The sequence below is a fragment of the Pinus tabuliformis genome, chromosome 6, assembly GCF_031772625.1.
Source record: "Pinus tabuliformis cultivar Carrire ecotype Pingquan chromosome 6, CPIR1, whole genome shotgun sequence".
In the NCBI taxonomy this organism is placed as follows: domain Eukaryota; kingdom Viridiplantae; phylum Streptophyta; class Pinopsida; order Pinales; family Pinaceae; genus Pinus; species Pinus tabuliformis.
Window position 1 is genome coordinate 475,607,605 of NC_142292.1, and position 19,631 is coordinate 475,627,235.

At 37.5% G+C, this 19,631-nt stretch overlaps 1 pseudogene; it reads right to left on the reverse strand.

Annotated features, from left to right (window-relative positions):
- Positions 1 to 458: 458 nt before the first annotated feature.
- Positions 459 to 19,631, reverse strand: part of LOC149259370 (ubiquitin-like domain-containing CTD phosphatase pseudogene) — a 74,559-nt pseudogene continuing 55,386 nt past the window's right edge.

The window sequence follows — 19,631 nt, forward strand, 5'->3', positions numbered from 1 at the left end:
AATTTTTGTTTATCATAGTGGTAAAATAGAGTTTGATATCTAGTGGATAAGCAATTTTTTTCTGACTCCTAAGTGATAAGAGACATCAAAATTGAAAACAATGGACAAAGTGAGCTTCCTTCAAAATCCAACATTAATAGTTCCAAGCTCAAGAACAAAATAATATCACTTTCTGTTAGCAGCAGATCCAATCTGTGTAATATCTTAAGTCTGGTTACAGTGTTCTGATCAGATTAGCTTTACAATACTTAACAAGTGTAGTGGCAATATGATAAAATTATGCTTCATATAATATGGAGGTTTCTACTTTCTCTTTTAATTGTTTATTATCACTATCATAAATAGTGAATTGATACTACATGTAAATGTTGACACCTTTGAAGTGATTCATATCTCTACCTCTGTATTTATTATTAATGGTGAAAGGTTTGAATTTGAAGCAACCTTGGTCTTTGCATTTATTTGGTGTATGCCTCCCACTTCTTATGATCAAGGTGGTTAATATCATTTAGTTCTAGCATTGCAAGAAAATATCATGTAAGCCCAACAAGATCTTGAACAGTGTTGTGATTCAAATGAAATTTACGAAAAGGTTTTATCAGAAGCCCATTCTAAGATTTCATGACAAAGTTCCTTCTAAGGTCATCAAACATAATTTTATTATTGGGATTGTAGTACTTGGGAAATAAGCCCCATATTATCCCAAGAGGCTTGTAATCAAAGACACCATGTGAATCAATTTCGTAGTGATCATTGCTAGATGATCAAGAAGGGTTGTAACTTTATAATTGAAATTATTGATAAATCCAAGATGCTCCATCTTCACCTCAACCCACTTCATGTTGGTTGCAAACCATGTGATTATACCATATTCCACACAATAAATTGTCAAAAATTCATGGAGATATGGAAACATAAGCTCCATAGTATTATCAACAATAAGTTGATGGTCAAAAAATGTGTAGTCAACATCTAAAACAAGAAATTTCTTTCCCTCACAGCATGGATTGAGTTGTTTGATCTTGTATTTCTCTGTGTGGCATCTTAATTTCTGCTTATTTACTTCCACGTCCTTTATTTCGATGACATTGTCTTGTTCCAACTCAAAGTCATCAATTATCTTCGAGGCATCTAATGGATCCACAATAATATCATCTTCCACAGTATCGATCATAGTCATATTGAGGGAAGGTTTGAGGGATAAGTCAGTGATCAAAGTGGAATCATTTTCTAATTTTGGGGGTTCTTCTACCACTTTGGAAGCACATGAAAATAGGCTTTGTCACTATATTTCTAGACTTATGTATTTTATATATGGAGGCCTTTGGTCCATTTATATTTATTACTGGAAGCATAATTTCTACATCCTTGTAGATAGTACCTTTCAAAAGAACTTATCATCTTATAGATAATGGTGACTATAGAAGCCTTGTCATTGTGTTATTCTCTTCCTACGCTGGTTAGGAATGATTGGAAAAATAGTGGCACTAGTAGTTGTGTTTGATATGGACTTCAGGAAAAATTTTAAGAACCCCCCCTAAATTTATAAATCTAATAAATGGGCGAATCTCCATGGTATAAAGGAAAAATGGAAGGCGATTTTATCAATAATATAATATGTATATATAATTTTTTTGGCGAATCTCTCACCAGGCATGGCGAATATTTTACTCAATTATAAAATCTTGTAAGATCTTGGCAAGTCTTTCACTAAATAATAAAACTTTGTAAAGTCCTAGTGAATCTTAGCATAGGCTACATGCTGGTTTAATTCCCCCATTTAAATAGGCTACATTCCAGGTGAATACCATGGGTCAATACCATGTGCCATTTTTATTTTTATTAATTCTAATATTAGGGTTAATAATGGTTTTTTGCATGGTATTAATAACAATCTAGTCCATGGTATTTGTCCCATAGTATTTTGGCATAGGTTTCACCTAAATATAACCCATTTTTTGAGTGTTCGTAAATATAAGGTGACTTATGGAGTAAATATAAAAAAATGTTTTATTTGTTTACCATACCTCTCGTTTATTTATATTTTTATTAATTTACCATACCTCTTTTACAAATATGGTATTTGGCCCATAGGATTCACTTAAATAAAACCTCTTTCTTGAGCCTTCATAAATAGAATGAGGGTTATGGACTAAATATAAAAAGAGGTTTTATTTATTTACGATACGTCTAGTTTATTTATATTTTTATTTATTTACCATAACTTTTGAGTAAGTATAAAAATACATTTTATTTATTTACCATACCTCCACTTTACTTATATTTTTATTTGTTTACACCTTTACATGTATATAAGGTGACTTATGGAGTAAATATAAAAAATGTTTTATTTATTTACCATACCTCTCATTTATTTATATTTTTATTAATTTACCATACCTCTTTTATAAATATGGTATTTGGCCCATAGGATTCACTTAAATAAAACCTATTCTTGAAAATGGGCGAATGGATTCACTTAAATAAAACCTATTCTTGAGAATGGGCGAATGGAAGGTTGTAAGTCCTAATTTAAAGGGCTAAATTTACCTTTTTTACCCTCTCCCTTAAAATAAGGTGGGCTATCTGAGGTGATTTGTAAAAATGTACTATGACACAAAATATTCGCCCACTAAAAATTTAAAACCCCTTAATTTCGCGAACATTCGCCCCTAAAATTATCCTTGATGGACTTATAGAAATCTGTAGGAACTTTACCTTTTCATGTAAGTGAAAAGAAGAAATCCAATTTCTTCACAGGGTATCAATGAATTTTAGAATGAGACAGAGTTGCTTTCCAAGCTTTTCCATAAAACTTTGGTGTCCCTAATTGGTTACTACAAAGATAATTGTGAGGTGTTTTCTCTAAAGTTTGGTTTTATGTCCATAATAATCCCATTGGAGTGCAAGATTTGGAAAATGTAGAGAATGGAGGTTGTTAGTGCGATGATCGCTAGAGAAGGAAAATATATCATACAAATGTTATCTAAAATTGGTGGTTTTAATTTGCAACCATCTGCATTTTGTAACCTTGGAGAGAGTCTTCACCAAGCAGTGGTAACGGAACTCTGGGCATGATATTTTTGAAGAATGAAATGCTAATACTATTGAGAAAGAAAACAAGAGGAAGCATGATATGACAATTATAGTTGAGAAGGAAGAAAAATTATTTGTTGTGAGTTAAAATGATGTAAATTTTTCATCTCTATTTATCTTTGATGTTATCAATAATTCTGGGTTCACATCTCAAACAAATTATGTTGAAGAGGATAATATTTTGAGCTCAACTACTGGATATGGTGCCATTTCCAAACCTGTGGAAGTTGGAGAGAATCCAAGCAAAGGATTTGTCAAGAATGATGACCAATTGAAAAAAAAATCCCTTTCAATTAGAATTAGTTTTGCAAATTGATGAAGTGAAGCATCGATGGAAGGAGAGCACCATGTATCTGAATTTAAGGGGCCCTCTATAGAATACATTTGTTCAATTCAATCTTATCCAAAATAGTTTCAAAACATTTTGATGGGTGCTTTTGTAAAACACTCAAATATGCCTGGTAAGGGCCTATATTAAATGCTTGAGGGGCCTTGCATTTAAGATCTCGGTATAGTTTGATGTTTCCAATTGAATTTCAACAAAGATTGAAGGAAATTTCTATTAAATATTTGAGCCCAGTTTAGTTATTGTATGAAGGGATTAAAACAAACATCTAGTACAAGCATTGATAAGGAAAGGCACACATCGTATGCCTTTAAGGAAAAACCATAAACTAAATTGAATGCAGAGCATGATAGGAATTTTTCAATGAAAGAACCATTTTAGGAGATTGTAGAATAGGAAAGAGATTCCTTTGAAGCATGTGAGGTGATCATATAGAACTACCAACATTAATTGATGATCCTATTTTGACTTCAAAAGGTGCATCTTTAGATACTTATATTGCTTTTGTTGTCACTAAATACAAAAGAAGTAGGGGAAATGTTGAAAACAATAATTAATACTGGGGAGGGGTGGATAAGTATCAAGGCTAATTTCATATTTTAATGCAAATTAATATTTTCTTTTAATCTTGGTAATCATTTATGGGAGAAACCACCCTTATAACATGTACATCAGCATAAATCAACACATGAATACACAAACACACCATGACCAACATACACATATAAACATAGAGGGTTTAACGTGGAAACCCAAAAGGGAAAAACCACCAATCTTTGTTTGTTATGATGTACAATATGAGCTCCTACTCTATTTACATCAATCTTTTTGAGCACCCACACCAAAAGCACTAACTCCCTTAGATTGTTTGTTAGAACCCACTAGCAGGAAGAAATAACTCCCTCTTCTATATCCACCTAATCAACTTATCACGAGGCACAAAATACATGGATTTTTTGCAAGAACGAACTTGCAAGAGGCACCAACCCCCAAGCTATCCTTGAAACATCCACTAGATGGAAACTCCAATTCCCTGTTTTGTAAGATCCAACCCACACTCTATAAGGAACTTATTTTCTCTCTATTATGGCACCCACTTGGCCTGATTTTAGCTATGTATTTACCAACTTGGCCCTCTATTCTTAGACCTTTTAGCTTTATGTCCATTGGTCAATCTGACCACTCTTCAACAAAATTATCAATAGCTCAATGGTCTCTTCTCATTTGTAGCATACACAACCCATAGCCCTTGGCCCTCATATGCTCTATATGATTAATGACTCTCAATCTTCATTCTTCTCAGACATACTTGGCCTTTCTCGGTAGCACACACTCACATACTCAGAGCTCTCTAATCATCTCTCAACAATATTTCATTCCCCCTAGTCTAAATTTGTGCTACATAGTTTTGTTCCTATGCTACATAGGGAAAAATGCAAACCATTATATGATCCACACACTACCCAAGAGCATACTCCATAAAGGCTCTCCATTTTGTTGTTATATCTAATTACTAATCCATTGCAATTGTATTAAATCAGAGAATGAGATCTAAAGGTTTTTCAATGCTGAGAATTAAATCTCTATCCAACATACACACTTAAGGAGTACCAACATTAAATTCAACCTGTTTAAATCTATGAACTTTCGTGGCATTCAATGATTATTAATTGAGGCTCATAGATCTCAAAATGCACTCCAACATAGATTCACTAAGATTTGGTCTAATCGTAGTAATCCCAGGGTCCCTTTCTCATTACTCTCTTCGTGGCATGAGGAACACTCAGGTTTGATTCATTTTGTTTGAACCAGACTCCATTATTTTACTCTACAAATTGTGCTCCTCTCAGTTTCATATCTCTATTCTAGCTCAACTGCTAATGACTACAACAACAACTCTGGTGTGCTATCATATTTAGTGAAGTTTCCAAATGTTGCTAACCCATTTATATAATTATAACCATGACTAGTGGGTGCTTCCATCTTTGGAAAAGATACCAAATATAAAGGGACCTTTCCAAATACATTACTGACCCATTCAAGCCTTCATCACCATGTATATAGAAATGTTATGTCTAACAAAACTTCCAAATATAACACATAGTGTTCCAAACTTCACTATTGACCTGTTTAAATCACAAGTTCTTATCCCTTTATGCTTAAGCTCTTTTCATCATATCACCTAAAGGCCCTTTTTAACTCCCCACAACACCTTTTCATTGTAATAAGCTTGAAATCTCTCGATCACTTAACACATGAAACCTTTAAAAAAATTGGCTCCTAGGCATGCCTTTGGTTGTTTAACAAAATGTTAAATTTCGTCAAAATTCTGAGCTCGGGCCCATTACCCTATCTATAAAACTTGCAGCACCTATGGAACCCATGAAGACAGAATTGTCAGGCTACATGTTAGGTGGGGATTGTTATCTTCAATATTGTTCTCTAAACTATTGGAATAAATGATGGTTTGGATCAATTTAGATAACTATTTCAACTCTATTTTCACTCAAGGCATGCATGAACGCTCTCACCAATACAAGGCTTTAGACCACTAATTCTCAATAATTTATAAATTTAATGGATAGATGGAGAATACTAACTATACCAACAGATTGCATACATAAACATAAATGAATGGCTAGCTACAGGTAGCAAAAGAGAACACTGACTGTACTGGCAGATGCATGTATGACTACATATGGAGGGCTAGCTATAGGCAGCAAAGAAGCTTGTAAATCTAATTTATCAAAGTAGAGATAAGATAATAAAGTTTAGGCTTCTGTGATCCATATCAAGTTAGAGAAAGATTTCAGCGAAAATCACATGGAATCTCATTTGTCGACGCGTTTCGAACCAACTAGTGTGGTTCATTGTCAGGAAAAGTTGAAGAAACAGATCTAGCTCATCATGCTAAATAGTCTGAGCGGAGCCTCCAATAGCTATCATCTCTAACGGCTAGTTTGACTCAAGGACAGGGGTCAAAATTATTATAATATTTTAATTCGTAAAAATAAATAAATTAAGGTAAATGGTACGAGACCTAATAATTAAAAACTATAAGTTAATTAATAATTAGTCAAATAAATGACCTTAGAGATAAGATGATAGTTATCTTGCCTTAGACACAAAGAAAACATGAACAAACTATTCAAGTGCAAGCATAGAACAACAAAGAGAATGGACATTGAACATATAATGGAAAAGAAAGCTTATATTGCTAGAATGAAGATGAGAAGCTTGAAGGAATAGAGGAGGAATAATCTCTAGAAGTTGAACCCCTATTACATCTTACTCTCAGCTATTTATATCCTGTTTACAATGCTCCTGAGCTATAAGAGGCTCGAAGTCTTAATCTGTCTCATCTGCATTGTTAACTGATTTGATGCCCTCTAGGGAAGCATGGGATCGAAGTTTTCTGCTTCTGACAGTAGAGTAACCACTTTAAGATATTTTAGGTAGCTTGTTGCACTGTCTAGGAGTTCTCCTGTGCCAGAGATGCTCCATGATGTTTGTTGTTGTGGCTGTTGTGCTGTCTGTGCTCCGTGATCTTTCTGTTTCGGGTTGTAACGTGTTGTAGCCCTTCTCTTTCCCTTTCCAAGCTCTGTTTCCTAAAAAACTATCTCCTGGGCTTTGTTATATGGTGGAAAGGGTCTTCGGGCCTTCGTTTTTCCCTTTAAACTACGAACAGTGACTGTTTATGTTATAAACATCAATCGTTGCAACACTAATAAATCCCGCCCATCATTGTTCCTTTCTTACTTCAAAAGTCCCAAAATATGGTTTAATTATCCATCAGGTTCGCCCTTGTCACCATCAGAAGTCGCATTGGACTTGGCTTGTTTATTTCCCTTATATAATGAAATATGTGAAAATACTGAAAAAATGCATGGAAAAAAATGGCTTTGGCGGACTTCAGATACCATATATGCCACTTCCCGGACCCTTTCGAGTCTGACCTTTATCGCAATCAATACTGGCCAAATTTCCCTTCGTATTTCATTTAAACAACGAAAACACACAAAACTGTGAAAAAACATTGAAAATGGGCCTTCCGCAGACTTCAAAGATTATATGTTTTTATTCAGGAAACCAATCAGGTTTGGGTTCCATCGCTATTTCACTACACCTATTGCCCTTTTTTTTCGTTGAAACAACGAAAATACACAAAAAAACGTTGAAAATTGCTTGGGTGCGGATCTCAAAATTTATGAATTACCAACTATAATGCCATCAAGTTTGGATCATCAGGTCGCCCATTTGTATGTGAATAGGCTCTGCTCGTGGTATATTACCGATGTGATATCAGCAATGTGATAAATCAAAATCGCGTGTCGCTCGCACCCTGAGCCTTTATATAACATAGCATATGCTCCCCGCCAATGCGACCCGCCGGATTGCTGATCGACGGTATCATCTGCCCAACTTTAAACTGTCCCTTCTACTTGGCCGATTGCGATTGGCCGGTTAGATTTGGGCCATTGATCGGCCAGATCTAACGACTGCTGTGCATTTCCATGCTCAAGCCTGTGATAGTTGGTTTTTGACTGTTTTAAGGTGTTTTAGCATCTCGATAGTGTTTTTCTACTCTTTCAAGGGCTTTCCTCCATGCGACTATTGGGATTTTTAAGTGATCCTCATGCAAATTTCGAAGCTTTCAAGAGCATATTTAGATCCTTTGGCATAATTATGCTAGCTCATGGAGACTTTAAAGGGCATAGTTGGATCTATTTTTGGACCTTTTGCCCACAAGGCTAACAATGGCTCCTTCTAGGGATGAAAGCCTCCCTGTGAGGTTTCAAGAATTGCAGAACAATGCCTTTCCTGTAAAAACAAGATCAAACCTTCCTCCTAGTGTTCCATTGGGCATGGAGTTTATTTAGTCTGAAATAAAAACTGAAAGAAAAACATATTAAGGCTTTAAGGCCTTAAATGAAATAAAGTTTCAAGAACTGCCCTTTTACTGGGCTACCAAAAGTATCTCCTCCTTCCAGACTATGCAGAATGAATGTATTGTTCTGTTGAACTTGAGCGATGACAAAAGGACCTGTCCATAAGGAGTCAAACTTGCCATGATTACCTTTTTTTTCTTTAAATGCATCCCATTTAAGCACCCAATCACCAACTTGAAAATTGTCCACTTTTTCCTTCCTGTCAAAGGTTTCTTTGATTTTCTTTTGATGAGATTTTGACTTCTTAACCAGCTACTCTCTGATCTGTTGTAGTTCAACTAGGTTATTCATTCTTCTTACCATGTCATTTTCTTCATCTTGTTCTTCTTGCAAGAACTTAACCACAGGGAGAATCAGTTGGATGGGGAAAACAACATCAGTGCCATAATCCAGTTTAAATGGAGAATTCCCTATGGATTTTTTGATGGTAACTTTGTCAGCCCATAGTGGAAACTTCAACTTGGAATCCCAACTCTTTTTGTTGTCCTCTAATAGTTTTTTGATTACCATTATTAGAATCTTATTAGATGATTCTGCCAGGCCATTTCCTTGAGGATAATATGAGATAGAATGCACCACTTGAATGCCCATGGGTTTAGTCATGTCCATCAATTCTTTTGCCTCTAAAGCTGCTGCATTATTAGTGACTATTTTGGTTTGGCAACCAAATATAGTGAAAATATTCTCATCCAAGAACTTTATGACAACTTGATGATTGGCATTCTTAGTGGGTATAGCCTCAATCCACTTGGTGAGATAATCAGTGGCTACTAAGATCCATTTGTGTTGGCCACTAGAATGTGGGTTGATCTCACCTATAAAGTCCAAGCGCCACTACTGGAAGGGACCATTGACATGCATTGGCTTCAAGGGCAGAGATTTTAGCTGTTGTCTTCCTGCAAACCTTTGAAACTTGTCACAAGATTTTACAAAGGAAAACACATCAGAGAACAGAGTAGGCCAATAATATCCAGCCCTCAAGATTTTGTGAGCTATCGTTTTCCAATAATGATTCCCTCCACAGATGCTAGAATGGAACTGGTGTATGACCTCCACAAATTGTTCTTTATCTAGACACCTCAAGAGGATTCCTGATGGGTCTTTCCAGTAAATAAGATTTTTATTAATGCAGAATTTGGCTGATCTGAGTGTTACACTAAAAAATGTCACCATGACTATTTGCAGTTAGTATGGCTCAATCAACAGTCATGCTACCCTCTTAGGCAAGTCTTATGCCTCTGCTCTCCATGTCAAACTCCAAAAAAGAGAGAAAGTCTTGTATAAATGTATTTATCTCTGGGGACGCAGGTTCTCTCAACCTTACCTGCGGGGACGCTCCCAATGTTCACAAAAGCTGCGTCCAAAGACGCTCTGTATGTTAAGGGACAGGTGCGTCCCCCTGTAAAGGTTAGAATGCGCAAGTTTCATCTTTAAAAAGTTACTTGTGGTCATTTCTAGAGCATTCTAGAAGGTTGTTCGACGTGTATTGGGCGCCTCCAGATGGTTCATGCACTCCTATCAAAGAGGAACTTATCCCATCAATAAGGGAGCTATCCCACCCAAAGAGGGGATTATCCCATTGATGGTGGACCTGATTAACCTCTCTTGAGCACTATAAATACAGGCATTGGGCCAGAAGGAGGAGAGGTTGAAAGCTATACATTTCTAAGGGTAAATGCTGCAGGAATTAGGACTCCCATTTAGAAGCTTGTGAGGAGAGATTGCCATCTTTGCTTGTTCTATTTGGAGGTGGGTGAGCTTTGTCAAAGTAGAGGAAGACTCTTGTGGACCCTGGAAGGAGCTTGCACAACACCAAGGCTCAGGTTGTAATGGTTCCTTTTGATTACCTTTAATGCAAATTGGTCCATTCTTCTCAATAACTTGTTGTTTATGGGTTATTTCATGTACTCCTTGGTCTATATGTTGAATATGATTTGTTTTATGTTATAATCAGGTGCTATTTAATTGTTTGACTGTTGGTGATTGCAGATTTTGGAGAAAAGGAGGAACTCATCCAGATCAACAAAGCTTGGACTTCTACAACAGCGTTTGGACAAAGGTAAGAACGAAACACTTGATTTCTCATATCATAATGCATGTTTAGAGAAGGATAGCTCCAGTTTGTTTTGTTTGTCATTAGAATGTCTTAGACTTCTAGGAAGGTCGGTTGTGTCCGCACTCTTGACTGATTCCATGTGACAAATTGGCGACTCCGCTGGGGATTCCATTGATGAGAAAAGTCTTTTCCTTTGTGTGAACTTTGCTTTGAGAAAATTGGTTTATTTTTCTGGTTTTGGCTCTGTGACTCTGTCTCTGGGTGGGTTAGCTTAGGATTAGTTTTATTTTGGTTTTTCTTGAGTTTTTCAGTAAGACGCACCCTCTGAGTGCTGCACAGTGCGTCCCTGGACGCACTTTTGCTATGTGCACAGAGCGGGCCCGCACCTGTGCTAACGGGTTGCCTGCGTCCCCTACCAAAATTTGAGAAAATTCCTTTTTTTACACTTTTTGCTCTTAGATTTTGCTTTTTCTTAGTTTTTACTGCCCAGATCCATTAGTCTCCTGTCAAAGATCTTCACCTAAGCTTGTTTCATTGGTATTCCTGCTTTAAGCTTTCATCAATTGGGTGTTTTGAGTCTCTTTTTTGAGAAATTCTTGATTTATTTTCCTTTGGTCATTACTTGGAGGTTTCTCTCAGTCTTTTCACAATTTTGCATCAGGCTAAATTGTGTATGAGTGTTAATCGCCTTTGAGTGTTTTTATGTTTTGATCTTTGGAACTCTCACCCAATTTTCTCGACTTGCACTTGATTGGTTCTTAGATCACATTAGAATCATCTTGTGTTTGAGAATTCTCTTGCATAGATCACATTTGCATAATTAGAATTCTCATTTTCAGAATATGAATGAAAAATGTGCATAGATTACATTTGCATACTTTTCAAGTGAATTGTGCATAGATTACAATTGCATAGTTTACATTTTGAAAAATCAATCGTAGATTTAGATCAGCTTTCTTTGATTTGAATTTACACAAAAATAAAAATAAAAAAAATGGTTTGGAATTGATTTGCATTAGTTTTTCTTGATAAAATTAGTGCATTAGAGAATTTGTTATATTTTCTCTTAGTGATCAATTTTTTGCATTGTTGGAAGTGAATGGAAACTCTCTCCTTACTTTAATTAGGATTCATCGAATTGAAAAGATCACATTATCATATCGATTGCATTCAGTTGAGTCGGGTCATAACACCATTGGTTTCATATCCATTTACCCATTTGAGTAATAACAGCCTTAATAACACAGCGCTTAATTAAAATTCATCTAGTAATTTTTACATTTCTAGGGCTCTGAAACACCAACATAGCTTAGGCTAGTGTCTTGGAGTAGGAGAGTAATTAACTCTCCAAGACAGCAAAACCAAACAAGTAGCTCATCTTGTGGTAGGATAAATCCAACTGTTGCATTTATACTCTGGGAAAGCTCCTCTTAAAGGAGAAGCACGAGCTCGTGTCCGAACCAGTGAGGGGATCAATCCTCCCTCGTTCGGAACGACGCCAGACACACGTATTACAAACGGTAAACCTCGGATTAACCATTGTCGAGGAGCCAGGGGTCACTTATCGGTAAACCTTGGATTGTTGTCAAGGAGCCGGTAAGGGGATTGAGCTTGATACTCTGCCCTTGCGTGTTGTCGGAGTGTAGACTGTTCCCCAGGTGTATTTGTTGCTGTTGGTAACCTTAGTGGCCGTAATCTTAGGATTCTACCCAAGGTGACGGTGGAGGGAAGATCCCACTGTACCTGGAGCAGACGTCGGTTATACTCACTTGGATTTTCTGGGGGGTTCACTTCACTCGAGACTGTTAAAGTGGAGGAACTTGGTCCAGTCTATTCATTAAGCAGGTTGCCGGGGTAACTGTTCCACCCACTATTTCTGTACTGGATTCTGCGAGGTTGGGCTTAATCACCAACTAGTGTTTTCAGTCCGGAGAGCTTACTGTTTGTGTGTGGTTTGACTCCTAGATTTGATAGCGCGTGTTAATTTGATTATTTTTACTTTTAGAGACCATAGGTGTGATTTGTGAATTTTAATTGTTAGGTGTGAATTGTGAATTGTTAATTTTAGTTTTAAATTGTTAATAAAATTCACTGAAGTTGAATATAATGGCAAATGTTCCGGAATTTATCAACCTAGGAACCCCTCCCAATGAGAATCCTAGTACTTTTCCTTACTTTGGAAATGTTGGCCCTCCTTATATGGCTACTTTGTCATTACCTGGATTTACAATAGGATTACCGATATGGTTATTTTCAACTTCGTTGGCCCAAAATACTCCAATTGTTCCATCTCAACCGGATGCTTCACCTCAACAGAGTTCACCATCTCAACATCACCAACCTTCTGTTGACCCTTTACCTTCTTCGCCTAATTTTTCTTCCTCCATTTCTTCCTCTTCGCCTGGTAAAAGCCTTGATGCTAGTAACCAGGAGGCTAAGAAGAAGAAGAAAGGGAAGAAGAAGAAGAAGAAGAAGAAGCAAGATAAGAAAGAAGTCAACCAACCAACCATGACTGTAAGTGTTAGTTGTGTTGAGGAAAATTCCGACATGCACCGTAAACCCAAATACCCTTGCAGGCTTTGTAAGGGTGACCACTTCCTTGTCAATTGTCCTAGTATTCCAAAGGTCTTGGAAGTATGGTCAGAAAAATCTCATCAACTTTATATTGATCCATCAACCAGTGATAGTCAGGTTCCTGGGAAAAAGGGTAAAGTTAGGTTTCCTTGTAAGTTATGCAAAGGGAGTCATCAAACTCACATTTTCCCTCACATGAATGAAGCCTCAACATTGTTGGAAAACCTTACTGTTCCACAGCAAGAATTTCCAACTGGTTACCGTAAACTTTCTCCCAACCTACCGTCAATTGATGGAGTGGTCGATTCAATTTCACATTCGGTCGATCACACTCTTCCATTGGAGAGTGAAACTCATGTCACTCAGGTTGATGATCCATTAGTTGATCAAGTGGTCGATTCAATTTCACATTCGGTCGATCACACTCTCCCTTTCGAGAGTGAACTTCATACCGCTCAGGTTCTTCTTGTTACATCAGATTCTTCTATGCCGGGGGGCATTTCACCTGTTTCTACAGAACCCCCTCCAAGCCCTGAGGTCTTTTCCTTTGAATGGAATAGACTGACAGAACCTCGTCTTCCTTCCTCCATCCCTTTCCAAATCATTGTTAAGGCTGGTAGTAGGGACATATATCGTACTCAGGTAGATGAAGGTGCTTCTGTTAGTATTTTATCCTCAACTGTTTGGAAAGCTTTGGGTTCCCCTCAGCTTGTGCCTATTACGCAGAATCTGAAAGCTTTTAACAGAACCATCAGTGAACCTTTAGGGATTCTTCCTAAGTTTTCTATTACCTTGGAAGGTAAAACTGTCTGTATTGATCTTATGGTAGTTCGAGGTCCCTTGGATTTCAATTTACTCCTTGGGCGAGACTATGTTTATGCAATGAAAGCTGTCGTATCGACACTCTTTCGCGTGATGTCTTTCCCTCACAATGGCAGTATTGTGACTGTAGACCAGCTTTCGTTCCCTAGTTTTGTCTCAACTACCAATAAAATGACACCCCTAAATGTTCCTGATTCTAAAGTGGTATCTACCCTGCCACGGGTTAATTATGTGGCAACTGGTCCCATGTTTTCAGTTACCGATGTAAGTGAGCCTCTCACTGTTGATTTAGATCCGGTTATTGACATGGAAAACTCTATGGGATTATTTGAACACGATGTTCTTATCCCTTTTGAGTCCCTTGACGTGTGTTCCTTCCAAAAAACTATTCTTCCTTCGGATGAAGACCTTTTGGAAGCCATGATCAAGGTGTGTCCATTGACATGTCTTTCTTCCAGTTGGAAGCCATGATCAATGTTACGAGGATAGTTTGTTCCTCTCTCAACCTCATTAAAAAATGAATCAGGGGCGAGGATAGTTTTTTCCTGAATCAACCTCGTTAAAAAATGAAACAGGCTAGCATGAGGATAGTTCTTTTACTGAGTCAACCTCATTAAAAAATGAATCAGGTAGATTTTAGAATATGTAGGTAGATTGTAGAAAGTAGGTTTTTGAGGACAGTTCCTGTCACTGAGTCAACCTCGTTAAAAAATGAATCAGGTATGAGGATAGTTCTTTTCTTGTGTCAACCTCCTTAAAAATGAAACAACTCCCTTTTCAAGTTAAATATTGAAAGTAAACCTTCATTTCATCCAGCCGGTTGAATGCAATGAAGCCTGGGGGGCATGTACCTCGTTTTGCATCATTATACTGGGGGCATGCGAACTTTTTGAGCATAGTTCCTTGTCTTGTGTCAAGCTCGTTAAAAAATGAAACAAGGGTAGGTTAAGTAGGTAGATTGTAGAGAGTAGTCATGAGCATAGTTCCTTGTCTTGTGTCAAGCTCACTAAAAAATGAATCAAGGATTTCATGAGCATAGTTCCTTGTCTTGTGTCATGCTCGTTAAAAAATGAATCAAGGTTTTAAGAGTAAAGTTTTTGTTAGGTAGATTGTAGTGTAGTTATGAGCATAGTTCCTTATCTTGTGTCAAGCTCGTTTAAAAAATGAAACAAGGGTTTTGAGGATAGTTCTTTTCCTGTGACAACCTCACTAAAAAATGAAACAAGTCCCACAAGTCTTTCCAAGATCTTGAAAGTAAAGCTTCATTCCATCCACCTTAGTTGAATGAAATGAAGCTGGGGGGCATGCGCTCTAGAAGTTACGCTTAGGGGGCATCAAGCACAATTTTCTTTCTGTTTCAAGCTTGTAAAAAAATGAAACTACTTTGAAGCATAGTTTTTCCCTGTTTCAAGCTTTTGTAAAAATGAAACCTATCTCGAGTCAATTTCAATTATTTTCAAGACTTGTTAAACTCAAGAAAATACCGAGATTATTTTGCTATTTTTTCATTCTCGTAAAACAAATGAAAAATGTCGAGTTCTTTCCGTCTTTTCCTGCTCGTAAATTAAATTGAAAGTCGGCCATATGAGTACATTTTTATCCCTTTTTCGAACTCATTAAAATTTACGAAAAAGTGAAAACCATGAGTACATTTTTATCCCTTTTTCGAACTCGTTAAAACTTACGAAAAAGTGAAACCTTGGAGTTCTCTTTTAAGCCTTTTTCAGACTCCTAAAATATGAAAAGATTGCCGAGCGTTTCTTTTACACTCGTTAAAATGGAATTAAAAGACGGTCCCCTTATAGCTCTTTTCTGACCGTAAAATCAGGAAAAGATTGTTGGGTTTTTGTCGTTTCAAACTCGATACGGAAATAAAACGACGTGTCCTTGATCGCTTTTTACTTTTCAGGTCAGTGGCACTAATTATGAAAGTACTCCTTGGTCGCAAGATCAAGCGGTTCCCCCAGGTATTATTTTATACTTTTTCGGGCTTGAGGGACACAAATCTACGAAAAAGTTCAACTTGGAGTCTTCTTAAGTTTTTCAGACTCTCTAAAATTGAAAAACGCCGAGTTTCTCCTATACTGGGCTCGTTAAACATTTCACAGTAAAGGACCTGTTCAATTACAAACGGGAACGAACCACTCCTTCCTAGGGTTCGAATCAAAACTAGGTTGGACTCATCCGAAGGATGAGCTTATAATCAAGCATATGTTATCCTCCTCAAGCTTGTTAAAAATAAAGAGGTACTTGCCAGAAATGGTGGGGGAAAAGAGAGAAGAATGAACCTGTTTGTTACCTTTTGTCTCAAAAGAAACTTTATTACCACTCTTGAGCACGACACTTTTCATTCACCTGGGTTGGGAAATCTTTTACCTCACAGTTGATCAAACCACTTTGAAAGTCTTTAACCGGGTTCCGGGGATTAACTTTGAGTTATTCGTCACCAAGCCATCTGTCGTGTCGTTATGTGTTCAAGAGGTCTGCGAGTAAAACTTTCATCTGCAAAATACTTGTCATCCGTTTGACCATCCCTGAGTCAGTCCATACAGCAACATTTCTTCAACTTGAACAATGATTTCGTGTTGCAGGCTTTCCTGCAACGAGTCGCTTTCTATCGACATCAGCACATTATCTAGAGAGATGAATTAGAAATCGTCAGTACCTTGAAGTCTGCATGCATCAATGGCAGGTTTCTCGCCTTTGACGACAGTTTACATCATTGACTTTCGATCGAAGGATTCCGTGAAATGTTCGACATCAACTCATTCATTCACATCTCATGGATTGTACTGGGTACTTTGAGAACCATTGACATTACTGGTGGTCTCTCTCATGCTTGTTAACAGTTTACATCATCGACTGGTAATCGAGTGGTTTCTACCATGTTCGACATCAACTCATTTATTCGCATGGCTAGAATCGTACCAATTCGGGAAGTAGAAATGAAGACCCTGGATCTAGTTTCCACCATCCAGGCTGCGAGGAGTTTTGTATTCATTATCTAAGTAGACTAATCATAAACAGATGGCTGCGTCCATACTGTGTCTACAAAAGTCTATGATTGTGATGTACTGCAAGATCATTCCTGTATCAGAGTAGTTAGTCTGTTAGTTAAAGTTTTGATCTGAGTATGGGAATGCCTACCTCAGTGATGATATAATCTTATACATGTATTTTGTGTTGAAAATTGCAGGTTCTGACCAGGCTCTCCATGGGATAATCCTTGAAATGATAAAGCGCTTCACCCTTCCTAGATATTACAAACCCTAATCTATTCCAGGCTTCGCACTTTAGGGGGCAATCTGTTACACTAAAAAATGTCACCATGACTATTTGCAGTTAGTATGGCTCAATCAACAGTCATGCTACCCTCTTAGGCAAGTCTTATGCCTCTGCTCTCCATGTCAAACTCCAAAAAAGAGAGAAAGTCTTGTATAAATGTATTTATCTCTGGGGACGCAGGTTCTCTCAACCTTACCTGCGGGGACGCTCCCAATGTTCACAAAAGCTGCGTCCAAAGACGCTCTGTATGTTAAGGGACAGGTGCGTCCCCCTGTAAAGGTTAGAATGCGCAAGTTTCATCTTTAAAAAGTTACTTGTGGTCATTTCTAGAGCATTCTAGAAGGTTGTTCGACGTGTATTGGGCGCCTCCAGATGGTTCATGCACTCCTATCAAAGAGGAACTTATCCCATCAATAAGGGAGCTATCCCACCCAAAGAGGGGATTATCCCATTGATGGTGGACCTGATTAACCTCCTCTTGAGCACTATAAATACAGGCATTGGGCCAGAAGGAGGAGAGGTTGAAAGCTATACATTTCTAAGGGTAAATGCTGCAGGAATTAGGACTCCCATTTAGAAGCTTGTGAGGAGAGATTGCCATCTTTGCTTGTTCTATTTGGAAGTGGGTGAGCTTTGTCAAAGTAGAGGAAGACTCTTGTGGACCCTGGAAGGAGCTTGCACAACACCAAGGCTCAGGTTGTAATGGTTCCTTTTGATTACCTTTAATGCAAATTGGTCCATTCTTCTCAATAACTTGTTGTTTATGGGTTATTTCATGTACTCCTTGGTCTATATGTTGAATATGCTTTGTTTTATGTTATAATCAGGTGCTATTTAATTGTTTGACTGTTGGTGATTGCAGGTTTTGGAGAAAAGGAGGAACTCATCCAGATCAACAAAGCTTGGACTTCTACAACATCGTTTGGACAAAGGTAAGAACGAAACACTTGATTTCTCATATCATAATGCATGTTTAGAGAAGGATAGCTCCAGTTTGTTTTGTTTGTCATTAGAATGTCTTAGACTTCTAGGAAGGTCGGTTGTGTCCGCACTCTTGAATGATTCCGTGTGACACTGAGTTTAATGGCATGAGCTTTACTTGAGCTAAGCCCTGGAGGGAATTCTAGAGTTTGCAAAAAATGAACTATGTTGTAATACCATTCACATGTGGCTAGACTTTTCAGCCAAACACTGATTCTACTTTTGCTCATCTTCTGCTCCCTCTTTCTGCTCATCATATGAATTTAGACCCATGGAATTTATGTCTAACAAGCTGCAATTTTCTTCATCCATTAGCTTAGCCAAGCCTTGGCCTTTGACAAGCTTAGTGAGCTTTCACCTCTATGTTAAATTCTATGAATTTTGCAACCCATTTAGCTCTCTTCCCATCAATATTTGGCTGAGTTAAGACATATTTTACTGAAGCTGAAGGTATATATGCAACTACTTTGGAATGCAAAATATAAATTGTGAATGCCTTTAAATATTTTATGAGAGAATAAGCTTTTTTTCAATAAGGTCATACCTTAGTTAAGCATCCCTTAAAGTTTTGCTAAAAAAGGCCATGGGGTGCTCTATGCCTTCATCATTTTTCTACAACAGAACTGCTGCAAGTGTATCATAAGAGGCAAAAGAGAAGATACGAAACTCCTTAGTGTAATCTAGGCTGATTAGAGTGTGAACTTCCATGATAGCTTGCTTGATGGCTTCAAAAGAGCTTCTTGAAGCATCTGTCCATTTTATTTATGATCCTTTCTTCAGCATGGAAGTGATGTGCTTTAATAGATCTACAAAGTTTGGAATGAACCTCCTTACAAAGTTAATCTTACCTAGGAAGGATTGAATGTCCCTTTTTGACCTTGGGATGGGCAATGTCTAAATGGCTTGAACCCTTGCTGGATAAATTTTTACACCTTCAGCAGAAGCAATATGTCCCAGGAGTTTGCCTTCTTCTAGAGCAAACTCTGACTTCTTTGGGTTCACTAAAATTCCAAACTGTTTAGACTGTAGGAATACCTTCTTCAAATGTTGTAAATGGTTTTTGTGGCTGCTGGATAAGACTCTTATGTCATCAAGATAAATAAGGACAAACTTGTCCTTCTCTCCCACAAAAGCTATGTCCATGGCCCTCTGAAAAGTAGCCCCAACATTCATCAGTCTGAAAGGCATCTTGGAGTACATGAAAGTGCCCCAAGGAGTAGTGAAGTCAGTCTTTTCCTGATCTTTAGGATGCACAACAATCTAATTGTAACATGAAAATCCATCTAAGAAAGACATGACTCTAGCCCCTGAAACTCTTTGTAGCAAGTGTTCCATCTTAGATAGGGGATAGTTATCTTTTTTAGAGCACTTGTTCAGATTTTGAAGTCAACACAAAGCCTGATTTCTCCATTTTTCTTTCTCACTGCCACAAGTTTAGCTATCCATTTTGAATACCTTAGGGGAACTATAATTTTTGCAGCCAACGGCTTCTTGATCTCTTTCTCAATCAAAGGAAATAAGA